Source organism: Pan troglodytes, chromosome 1 (genome assembly GCF_028858775.2).
Source record: "Pan troglodytes isolate AG18354 chromosome 1, NHGRI_mPanTro3-v2.0_pri, whole genome shotgun sequence".
Taxonomy (NCBI): domain Eukaryota; kingdom Metazoa; phylum Chordata; class Mammalia; order Primates; family Hominidae; genus Pan; species Pan troglodytes.
The window spans coordinates 42,255,592-42,267,725 of record NC_072398.2 but is presented as its reverse complement, the minus strand read 5'-3'; the positions used below and the strand labels follow the sequence as shown (position 1 = coordinate 42,267,725).

At 45.2% G+C, this 12,134-nt stretch overlaps 1 protein-coding gene across 3 annotated transcripts in view; it reads left to right on the top strand.

Annotated features, from left to right (window-relative positions):
• IL19 (interleukin 19) overlaps nucleotides 1–12,134 on the top strand; it is a 73,030-nt gene that overhangs the window by 49,010 nt on the left and 11,886 nt on the right. For 2 of the 3 annotated variants that reach the window (XM_063792671.1, XM_063792669.1), the window contains one exon: nucleotides 9,605–9,719. The gene's annotated coding sequence lies outside the window, so the exon portion shown is untranslated. Of the gene's footprint in view, nucleotides 1–6,184; nucleotides 9,564–9,604; nucleotides 9,720–12,134 lie in introns of those variants that run through there. The other variant, XR_010150788.1, reaches the window with a different exon arrangement.

Sequence of the window (12,134 nt, the reverse complement as noted above, 5' to 3'; positions counted from 1 at the left end):
AGTAGCTCACGCCTGTAATCCCAGCACTTTGGGAGGCTGAGGCGGGCGGATCACGAGGTCAGGAGTTCCAGATCAGCCTGGCCAATATGGTGAAACCCCATCTCTACTAAAAATACAAAAATTAGCCGGGTGTGGTGGTGTGCGCCTGTAGTTCTAGCTACTCGGGAGGCTGAGGCAGAAGAATCACTTGAACCTGGGAGGTGGAGGTTGCAGTGAGCCAAGATGTGACACTAACTCTACCCTGGGTGACAGAGCAAGACTCCGTCTAAAAAAAAAAAAAGGAAAACTCAGTCCTTAGTTGCAATAGGCACATTCCAAGAACTCAATAGCCATTTGTGGCTAGAGGCCAACATATTGGAGAGTTCAGATTATAGAACATTTCTGCCATTAGAGAAAGTTCTTTTGGATAGATTTTTCCTGGGCTATGTAGAGACTCAGCACTATTACAAGCAACTTAGATCTTTCACTGGCCACTTATTGAGCACTTACTTTTGCCAGAAACTGCCAGGTCCTTTATATGAATTATCTCTAATTCTTGCAGGGAAAGTCTAAGAGAAGCTTGAATAATTTTCCAAGGGTCACAGTTACTAACTGGTATACCTAACATGTAAACCTATGTCTACCTAACCCCAAAGCCTAAATTCTTATGTGGGTCTCATATCTCCTGTGACTGGGCCATACCCCTTTCCTTCTATACTTGTGAAGGATTCTTTTCATATTCAACCACGGAGTCTTATATTTATCCCTCCTAAATTTTATCTTGTTCGATTAAGCTTATTGCTCCAGATTGTCAAAATATTTTAGGATCCTCATCCTATCATTCCATATGCTCACTCGCCTTCCAAGCTTCATGTATTTACTGACTTTGATAAATATGGCCCCCCTAAACTTCATCTGAGTGATCGATAAAAGTCATTGCTAAGACAAGGGAAAGGATGAAGGCCTGTGGTCGGCTATCAGAAACCCTCCCGCTTGAGGTTGACATCAGTTTACCAGTCTGTAACCTTCAAGATACCAGCATACCAACCCACTTCTACTCTTATCTCCAGATTCTGAGGGATATGTTCTATATTTGGAGCCTAAAGACCTACTAGCACCATCTAGAATCATATGCTGGTTATAAATGACTTCCAGATGTTAGCCAAACAATGTTTGCTTCTAACCAAACATAAGGGCCAGAAGGATCAAGATATTGGCACCAGTGTTGATGCTTGTCATTTCCACTTAGCCCTCCTTGCTGCCCTCACCTCTAAAGTGGTTGTTTGATAATTTGTTGCTAAAAGCAAACCATCCCACAACAGCGGCTTCAAATAATAGCAATCATTTATTTGCTGATGAATTTGAAATGTGGACATGGCTGGGTGAGAACAGTGGGCCTCTACTTTACTGTGGCATTGGCTGAGCTTAAAGAACAGCTGTGGACTGGCACAATGAGGTTCCTCTAGCACAACTCTGAGAGTCTTGTCAGCTTTTCTCATGGCTTCCTGCCGCCTCCTCCCCACCCCGCTTTCAAACACTGCCCATATTGACCAACATGTGTTTCCCACAATGTGCCATCATTGACCATCTCTAGGGCTCCATCCAGTGTGCCTGTCCTTTTCCATGAATCCTCGAAGACTCAGCCAAGGTGTCACCTCTACCTAGAAGCCTTCCCTGATATCCCCTGCCCCCACACAACTTGGTTTGCATTACTGTCTCTCTACTGTGTTCCACAGCATGCTTTATTTCCCCTTTTCAAAGCACTTATCCCACTGTAATGGATTATCCTCTTTGTTTGCCTGTCTTTCCCATGAGATCCTCAGCTCTTCAGGGGATGAAATTGTTGTCATTTTGCATTCCCAGACCATAGCATAGTGTGTAAGATATAGTGGGTGCTCAATCTGTTGAATCAATGAGTGATATGATGATGACAGGTTCTGGAAGTTAAAATGATACTATCGAAATACCAGATTAGCAACAGGACCTGGCACCTGTAAAGAGCCACAGTGAAGCAGGTTCTACCGGACATAAGATTAAATGTGTTCAAGTCCATAAAGCATTTGGAGCAGTGTCTCTCACATAGTAGGCGCCATATAAGCATTTGTTGTTGCTATTATCATTGTTACGATGCCTGCGGCTTTCAGGTGTAGAGCTGTCTTTGCCAAAGGTTCTTTTTGCTCTCCCATTAGAGTTTTTCTTTAACAGGGACCTTGGACGACGTTGGCACTTCCTCCTCCTCTGGGAGTTCCCTGGGAGGAATCCTCTGGAAGAGAAAGTGTGTTCAAGACTAACAGAGTCTGCATGTGTTTTTCTCTTGGCAAAGGCTCAGTCCCTGCTCTAGCACCATTAGCTTCGCTCCTATTGGCTTCCACTGCAGCAGGTGGATGCAGGGATCACCACCTGCCAGGTGCTTCTAAGCTTCCCCAGGCACAGCAGGGTTAAGAAAAGGGAGAAGTGAGTTCAGGGACAGAGTGCTCTGGTATGCCGCCACCCTGGGATCAACAGCTCCCATTCCCCCAGGATGTCCTTTGTGGGAAGGCTGGAAGGAAAGCCGCCCACTGAAATGAAAACTCCTCACACTTTGGGAGAGGGTTTGGTCTGCACCTTAATTTGGAAGAGGTGTCCAGGTTCTTCGAGTTCCCACAGGCCTTGTTCTTGCCCTGCCTTTCTTGGGTAGCCGGAAGCTGACAAGTCCCAGAGTTCTCTCGTCATGTCCGTGCCCCACCGTGCCTGGAATCTGGAGGAACTTGAGCACGGCAGTTTTAGCCTGAACTGTGATTAATATTTGGTGCTGGGAAAACTGGGGGTTCTGGGCTAAGCCTGAAATTATTCTGGGCAAGGGGGAAAGGGGAATTTCCAAGATGCCCTCGAGAGAATGAGCGGGGCAGGGTCCTGGGTAAGAGGCTTGCATGAAGGGGGAAATGGAGAAGGGTGATAGGGAAACACCCCTGGGTAGAAGGGCTAAGAAGCAAGATAAGTGGGAATGGCAGCTGCAGGGCCCACGAAGAGCCATAGCTATGGGCAAAGTTGGCACAAGAATCCTGGAGGAGAATGCTGGAGGCTGGTGGGTGATATGGAGGAAAGAATGGGGTTGAGATGTTCTACTTGTGTTCCTCCTCCATGTCTCAGGTTAAACCTCACTCCTTAGAGAGGCCTTTCCTGATCTTCATAACCCTCATTCCATTCCGGAGTCAGTCTCCGTGGGTCTGGATCTCAGCTCCTCACTTACAAGCTGGACAACCTTGTCCAAGTGTTTAAACTCTTTTAACTTCAGCTTTATCAATCTGTGTTATGTGGCTAAAGATAGTACCTTCTCACAAGGTTGTAAGGATTAAATAAATTAATATATTGAAAATGCTTAGCACAGAGCCCAGGTCTTGACTGGTAAGAGTGATCATGACATCTGTTTAATGGCCTGTCTCTCCTACTACTGTGAGGTCTGTGGGGCCGGGAATATGCTGTCCACTTTGGTGTCCCCCAACGGTTCGGTGTCCCCCAAACCTAGTGCAGGGCCTGGCTTGTTGTAGGGGCCCAGTTGAATGAATGTGTAAGTGACCAGGGTGGACTCAGGTGGTTGCATCCTTGTGGGGGTTAGGGTCTAGGGTTATATTTCACTGCATGGATCCTTTCTTTTTCTTTCTTTTTTTTTTTTGTTTGAAATGAAGTCTCACTCTGTTGCCTGGGCTGGAGTATAGTGGTGTGATCTCGGCTCACTGCAACCTCTACCTCCTAGGTTCCAGTGATTTTCCTGTCTCAGCCTCCTGAGTAGCTGGGACTAAAGGCATGTGCCACCATGCCTGGCTAATTTTTGTCTTTGTAGTAGAGACGGGGTTTCTCCATGTTGGCCAGGCTGGTCTCAAAACCCTGACCTCAAGTGATCCACTAGCCTCGGCATCCCAAAGTGCTGGGAGGCATCTGCCACCGCACCTGGCCTAAACATTTTTTTTCTAGGTGATCCAAGTTAGAAAAGACACAAGATGGCTGGGTGTGGTGGCTCACTCCTGTAATCCCAGCACTTTGGGAGGCTGAGGTGGGCGGATCACGAGGTCAGGAGATTGAGACCATCCTGGCAAACATGGTGAAACCCCTTCTCTACTAAAAATACAAAAAAAATTAGCTGGGTGTGGTGGCGTGCGCCTGCAGTCCCAGCTACTTGGGTTGCTGAGGCAGGAGAATGGTGTGAACCCGGGAGGTGGAGACTGCAGTGAGCCGAGATCATGCCACTGCACTCTAACCTGGTGACAGCGAGACTCCGTCTAAAAAAAAAAAAAAAAAAAAAGACACCAAGACACCAAGATTATTCCTGGATAGAATAACTGTGGATGACCATTTTTCTTTCCTTCTAGTTTTTTATTCCATTATCTATTTTATTTTTGTGTTCTCTATAATTTTTCCATACCAAAGCAAGGATTACTTTTCTAATGGCTGAGAAAAGAAAATGTTATTAAACAAACATAACACTCTCCGTTGTCTGGAGGTGAGGAGCCATCACTGAAGGATAAGAATGGGTAAGAAATGCAGGGAATAAACAGTGTGTGATGGGAAGGCTTCTCAGCCTTCCAAGGCTTGTTGGAGGTTTCACAGGATGTTCCTGCCAAGGGAATTCTCAAAGCTCAAAGCCATGGGGGTGGAGGCCCTGCTTCCCTCCGTCTTAAGAAGGATGTGACTTGGGCAAGTTTCAGTTTTAGCAGGATCGCCGTGTCTTCAGAGGGAAAGAATGTTCTCAACCTTGAATCTTTTGCCAAGAAATGGTCCTGAGTGTTTTGAGGGGCAAAACTGCTGCTCCTGCTGCTCACTCAAGCACTGTTACTTGATATCAGTGGATTATTTCTCTCCAGAGGCTTGGGGCCCCTGGATAGAGGGCAACCCTAGCTGTTGCCCCAGGGGGAAGGCAGGGAGGAGGCTCGGACGGAGTTAAGAAGCCTAGGTAGGCTGAGTTCTATCTCTAGCTGGCTGCATGATCCTTCAATCATTGAGCCTTAGCCTTCCCATCTAAAGAAAGGAGGACATCTTCCCTATTGATATGGAAGATCTTCCCTGTTGACATGGAATTCCGAGTGTGAAGTAATGCTATATGTGAAAAATGCCCTGGAGATCATAAAGTGATGGACAGATGCTGTTTGTGAATGAGAAGAGTATTGGTGGAATAGAGGAAAACATAGACTCTCTTCAGTGAGTTAAGTTTATGTTTCTTGCATCTGCCGATTCAAAAACATGTATGGCATTTCCTCCTTCTTGTAGGAGATTCCTGTATGTTATACTGTCTGTTCCTCATTTGCCACATGTTATAGATGAGAAAACTGGGGCTAAGGGAAGATAGACTGACCTGGTTTTCCCAAGATCACAGAGCTAGTAAGAGTAGGGGAGGAATTATCACCCCCATTTCTCCGGATGAGGAAACTGAGGCACAGAGAGATTAATTCATTTGTCTGAAGTTATAGAACCAGCAAGTGTGAAAGTTATACCTGAGTCTAAAAGAAAAAAATCTTTTTTTTGAGATGGAGTTTTGTTCTTGTTGCCCAGGCTGGAGTGCAATGGCACGATCTTGGCTCACTGCAACCTCTGCCTCCTGGGTTCAAGTGATTATCCTGCCTTAGCCTCCTGGGATTACAGGCGCCCATCACCACACCCTGCTAATTTTCTGTATTTTTAGTAGAGATGGGGTTTCACTGTGTTGGCCAGGCTGTTCTCGAACTCCTGACCTCAGGCGATCTGTCCACCTCGGCCTCCCAAAGTGCTGGGATTATAGGCATGAGCCACTGCGCCAGGCCCCCTGAATCCAAATCTTTTAATGTTACTAATTTAGGGTTCATGGACTCTTGAGGGGTTCTCAGAAAGACATCAGAAGGAAAGTTTGCATATGTGTACATTTTTGTGGGGAGAGGGATTCCATATATTGAATCAACTTCTCAAATGAATCAGAAATCTTGGACCTGTAGTTGGTGCATAAGTAACTCTTTCTGTATTTAAACATTGATCATACTACAAGAAAAGCTTTAGTGATGGCAAGTTACTCTGGCACTTAAAATGTGCTTAATTGTTACTGTGCTTCAAGGCTGTGAGTCAAAATGATTGATTTGCCTTTGATGCAGCTGGCCAACTTGAATTTTTCTTTCTCCTGGCTTAATAACTCTTCAATATCTATAAGATGTCAAGATCAAAATTTTTCCTTCTGATACCACATTTTGTTTAATCTTCAACTTAGGTGCAAACCCTAGAAGAAAAAAGACTGTAATTCAACTCTTCAGTAGCCAGGATTGCCTGTCTCCAACCCCTTCTGAATCTAGTTATGTTGGATACTGGGAGAGAAGCATGTAGACTCTTTGGGCCTGACCTTTCTGATTTTTCTCTGGAAGGGCTTCACTGAAGGGGCACAGAAGAATAATGTTTCTACAGCATAGATCCAGGGGCTCCTCCCCACCAGGAACCCAGCTTAGCAGGCAGGCTGTTCATGTGGAACTCGCCAAAACCCCGTGCAGGTGGATGTGCGGACACACCAAAGAACTGCACGATTGTCCCTGCCATTGGAAGGTCTCATTCCCTGTCATTCCTTCATTCAGTCAACAAACTTGGAGGACCCAGTATGTGCTACATTTTGAGGATAAAGTGATGAACAACACAGACAAGATCCCTGCCCTTGTGGAGTCTATATTCAAACCAGAGCTTGACCTTCAAACTGAGAGACCAACTTAAAAATGGGGCCATTTGGCCACTAACTGTTATACACCCTCTGCTTGGGACACACGGTCTCAGCCCTCCTCCACCTTCAAGTCTGATGGGAGAGAGATTTCAGAGTGGTCCAAACAATCTAAAGTAAAAGTGAACAGAGTTCAAAATAAGTCCTCAAGGGCTGAGGGGAGACCAAGGGGAAGATAATGCGGTGAGGGCACTGAGAGAGGGATTCCTAGAGGAATTGCACCTTGCTTTGAATTTTAGCCCTAAGCTGCAAATCCTAGCTAACTTCTAAGTAGATGCTGACAGCTGGCTTCTATTTGGCCTGCCATATTGAATGGCTTTGTCCCCAGGACATGGTGGAGATTTAGACAACCCAGGGCAGAAAATCCTCTAGGAAAGGAAGTCTGAACTACACCGCTGGCTTTCTGAAAGGACAGGATTTGAGGAGCTGGGATGGTAGTAGGGGAGAGGGCAGCTGGGTGGGGTTTCTTCCAGGAAACAATGTGGATGCAAGATGCAGTCCTCGTCCCTGGCCTGCCCTTACCGCTTTAGTATTTCAGATGAGTCAGGTCTCACTCTGCCACCTGCTTTCTGTAACTCTGCAGCAGGCCAGCAGCCTCCAGTCCACCCTCTCCTCCTCCCAGGGCTCTGGGGTGAAGCCCTCCCCAGGAACTCCCTGGCTCCCAGTACCCATGGGAGAAGCTCTTTTCAACTGACATGATTTATTTTAACAATAAGGGGAAAAAACCACATCCGATTTCCACAGAATTAGAGTTCCTCCTGACACGCCTGGACTTGCCAGTTGGGAAGGACACTCTCAAGCCGTCCTCTATGCCATTTGCCGTTCTGCTGTTCCTTTGCTTGGAGGGAAGAGATGCCTGTTTCTATAGGGAGGAAGTTTGAAGTGAGAAGAGAGGACAAAGATTCTGTGAATGGAAAGAGCACTGGACTGAGAGTTCAGGGATGTGGCCTCCGGTCCCAGCTCCACCACTACTCAGTTGTCTGACGAAGGAAACAGAAAGTTGTGATACAATGTGGGTGACACATTGCCTAGAAAGAAGTGCCGTTGTGATACGTTTATGTTGGTGGGATGGGGGAAAGAAATAACAGGTTCGTATGGAGTGTTATGAAAGAATTAAATCTTAACCTTCCATTGGGGTAAGCTGATGGAAACAACCATAGCAAAGGACAGACTGAATATTTTTTTATTCTCTTTATAGAAAATAACAGTAAAAAAAAGTATTGACATAGGAGAAGGAAACAAAAAGTTGTCAGGAGTTAATGAATAGAAATATTATTTTTTTCTGGATTTTATGGTGTTTGTGTTATTTGTTAGCTTTTATGAATTTGTAATTTGTTGTAATTTCTTTCTAAATAAGTATTTACTTTTGTCTCTAATTTTGTCCATCTATTTTTGAATTCAATTTTCAAATTCAAAATGCTTCTCTCGGCCGGGCACGGTGGCTCACGCCTGTAATCCCAGCACTTTGGGAGGTCGAGGCGGGTGGATCACGAGGTCAGAAGATCGAGACCATCCTGGCTAACACAGTGAAACCCCGTCTCTACTAAAAATACAAAAAATTAGCCAGGCGAGGTGGTGGGCGCCTGTAGTCCCAGCTACTTGGGAGGCTGAGGCAGGAGAATGGCGTGAACCCCGGGGGGCGGAGCCTGCAGTGAACCGAGATCGTGCCACTGCACTCCAGCCTGGGTGACAGCGAGACTCCGTCTCAAAAAAAAAAAAAAAAAAAGAACAAAATGCTTCTCTCTGGGCCTCAGCTGTTTCCTCATCTGTAAATGAGAAGGGTGGGCCAGATACTCTTTCATGTCTGGTGTAATGAAGCCCTGGAGTGGGCTGCCTATGACTGCACCCAGCTGTACCACACCCCACCTGGGTGTCTTTGGGTGAGGTACTTGGTAGCTCCAAGTCTCATCTTCCTTATCCAAAATGATGGACACAAAAATAGTATTGACCTCATGGAATAGGTGTGAAGATGAAAACAGACAATGCATATGGATGCTTCACACAGACCCTGGGGTGGCAAATGTGCTCAGTACTTGTTAGCTATTAGTGTGAGTCTACTCTTTTAGTCTATGAATTTTGTTAGAGGAACTCCTGCTTACCAGGCCTCTGGTTTAATAAAACATGACTGGAGTGACTCCATCCTGAAGTGAGTAGGCTAGGCACTCACAAGTCACCTATAGGGTTAATGCTTTATGGTCTGAAAATAGCCACATTTCTAAGCTCACCACCACTTATAATTACAGAAGATTGATGGCTATATAGGACATCTCCCACCAAGCCTGCAGAATGTCCAGATGTCCCAAGTGCAGCCCACTTTACTCAGAGATAATGTCAGTGAGCAGACTCAAGTTGAAGGATTGATGGTCACTAGAGCACCAACAGCCCCTACCTTTAGTGAGCACATCTGCACATTCCAAGTTTAATCATAGCTCCTTATAGCTTCTTATAAGCAGAGATGTTCCTAAAGGACAGGGGTTCCTCCTCCTGCTTTCTGGGCATGCCCTACTCTCTAATGGAGTAGTTTCCAATAAATTTGCTTCTTTGTCTGTGCTCCAATTCTTTCCTGTGTGAGATCTAAGAACCCACTCTTGGGGTCTAGATTGGGATCCTCTTTTCTGGCAACATCTTGAGTATGTGACCATGAGAAATGTTAGAAACTGGAGTGAAAGGTACATAAACATTTGAACCCAATGCCATTCTCTGGTTCTCCCAGAGGCACAGTAAAAAAAAGTATTGACATAGAAGAAGGAAACAAAAAGTTGTCAGGAGTTAAAGAATAAAGATTTTTTTTTCTGGATTTTGTGGTGTTTGTGGTATTTGTTAGCTTTTATGATTTGTAATTTGTTGTAATTTCTCTTTCTAAATAAACGTTTACTTTTGTCTCTAATTTTGTACTTCTATTTTTGAATTCAATTTATTTTCCCGCAGACAGGGTCTCACTCTGTTGCCCAGGCTGGAGTGCAATGGTGAAATTATGGCAGACTGCAGTCTTCAACTCCTGACCTCAAGCAATTGTCCTGCCTCCTCAACTTCCTGACTACAGGTGTGCATGAGGACTATAGGCAGGCATGTGCCAACACATGCAGCTTTTTTTTTTTTTTTTTTTTTTTTCAGAGATGTGGTCTCGCTTTGTTGCCTACACTGGTCTCAAACTCTTGGCCTCAAGGGATCCTCCCACCTCGGCTTCCCAAAGTGCAGAGATTACAGGTGTGAGCCACTGTGCCCAGCCTGAATTCAATTTCTTAAAAGGACTCTCCCCACACAATTGTATGAGCTATGCATGGCCAGATTTAGCAAATACAAATACAAGACACCCAGTTAACTTGGAATTTCAGGTAGATAAACACTGAGATGTTTTCGTTGAAATTCAAAGTTAAATATGCATCTTGTATCCAGCGGGAATATAAAAAAGGAAAGTAGTGGTCAACTCAACCAGGGTTGAAGTGGGGAGGAGGAGGGGAGTAGGGAGAGGAAAGGAAGAGGGGAGAAGTTTCACAAAGGAAGTCACACTGGAGCTAGGTTTTGAACATTAGGTTGATGTTTACAAGGTAGGTGAGGCAGCGGGGCTTTCTAGGTGAGATGAGCCTGTGAGGTGTGGGAGATCTGCAAGAGAGATGAGGCGGAAAATGTAGGCGAAGTCCAGGCTGTGATGGGTCTGGATGCTGTGGGGAGCAGATTTTCTGCTACTGGGAGGCCCCAGGGCGTTATGCTGGGAGTTTTAGACTGGAGAGTTCCAAGACTGGGTTTGCATTTTAAAAAGTCCACCTACCTAGGGAAGTGTGGATTGTTCAGGAGAGGAATGGGGAGGCATCAGTTGGGCTCTTTCCATTACTATCCCTCCATCCCATCACCACTGGGGCTCTTTCATAACATTTGAACCACAGAGCCCATTGACATAAGATGTGTCACCCAGGGTCTGAGGCTTTGAACAGACTTTGACCGAGATCCCTGTGGGCAAAAAAGGAGGAGGAGAAGGAAGTACAGGCTGAAGTGGCATAGGTGCCCAATGTGGATTTGAGCTTCCCTCCCCAGGAGCACAGGTGTGGCCAGTTTGGATTTCCTTAAGTCCTCAGCTTCCTGGGTAATGACAAGTCAGAACAGCATGGCTTGGGAGAGTTATGTCACCTCCTCTGCTGAATGGGCTTGAGGTTCCTCACAAGTCTAGGTTTCTTTCCACTCTACCTAATCCTAGAGTGAAAGGGCAGCATGGGGTTAGAAAGGGCGCTGAGCCAGAGGTAAGGAGATAGAGGTTTGAGAGCAGTTGTGCCACTTCCTTGCGGTGCCATGGAGGGCTGGTTCACTTCTCTATTTCCTCATCGCTGTAATGTGAACACTGAACTGAGTTATCTCTGTTATATTTTCTGACTCTCATTTCCAAATATCACAATAAAGGAGAGCCAACCCCACTGAAAATGAGGAATAAAAGAGAGAGAAAAGATATAAAAACAAAAACAAAACAAAGGAGAAACTTCTTTAGGTTTAAATTTCCCAGTTCTTTTTCTCACCGTTTTTTTTTGTTTTATTTTCAAAGCTATACAGAAGTTCACACATATCATTATGATCTAGATATATTTACCAAGACATTTAAACATTTATGTATTCTGTTTTAAAATCCCTATTAGCTTCCCAAATAAAATACCCATCCATCATTATCAGTTTTTTATATATATATATATATTTGAGATGGAGTCTTGCTCTGTTGCCCAGGCTGGAGTGCAGTGGTGCGGTCTCGGCTCACTGCAAGCTCTGCCTCCCGGGTTCATGCCATTCTCCCGCCTCTGCCTGCCGAGTAGCTGGAATTACAGGTGCTGCCACCACGCCCGGCTAATTTTTTGTATTTTTAGTAGAGACAGGGTTTCACCACATTGGCTAGGATGATCTCGATCTCCTGACCTCGTGATCCGCCCGCCTTGGCCTCCCAAAGTGCTGGGATTACAGGCGTGAGCCACCGCTCCTGGCCTATATTTCTTTTTTTACAAATTCGTTCTCAGTCATACTTCTTCATATTTTATAGTCCTCATAATGATAGGTTCTTTCTCAAATCTAACCAAAATTACTCATATAGATCTAATGCATTTCATCTAAATCCTGCAATGGGCCACACATTGCTCAACTCCATGGAGCCTCATTCCCATAGAAGGCAATAGGCATGGTACCCTCTGGAATTATGCAATTTTTGTATGCGCTCAAGACTCAGTACTTAGGAATGGCCAGGATCCACTCTTTTAAGGGAAGGAAATTGCCCTGGCATCATTATGAAAAATTTGTGAGGTTGGAGTGCATGTTAGGTGGGGATAAGGAATTGGAAGACATGAGAGAGTTGTGTCCAGAACATGTCAAACTCAAAGCATTCTCCATTCAGGCTTGCCAATCTTCCCTCACATTCTTTCTGCTTCCCAACTCAACAAGTGGAAAATTGAGCTCTGATATCTCAATGGTGGGTCCATTGGTCCCAGAA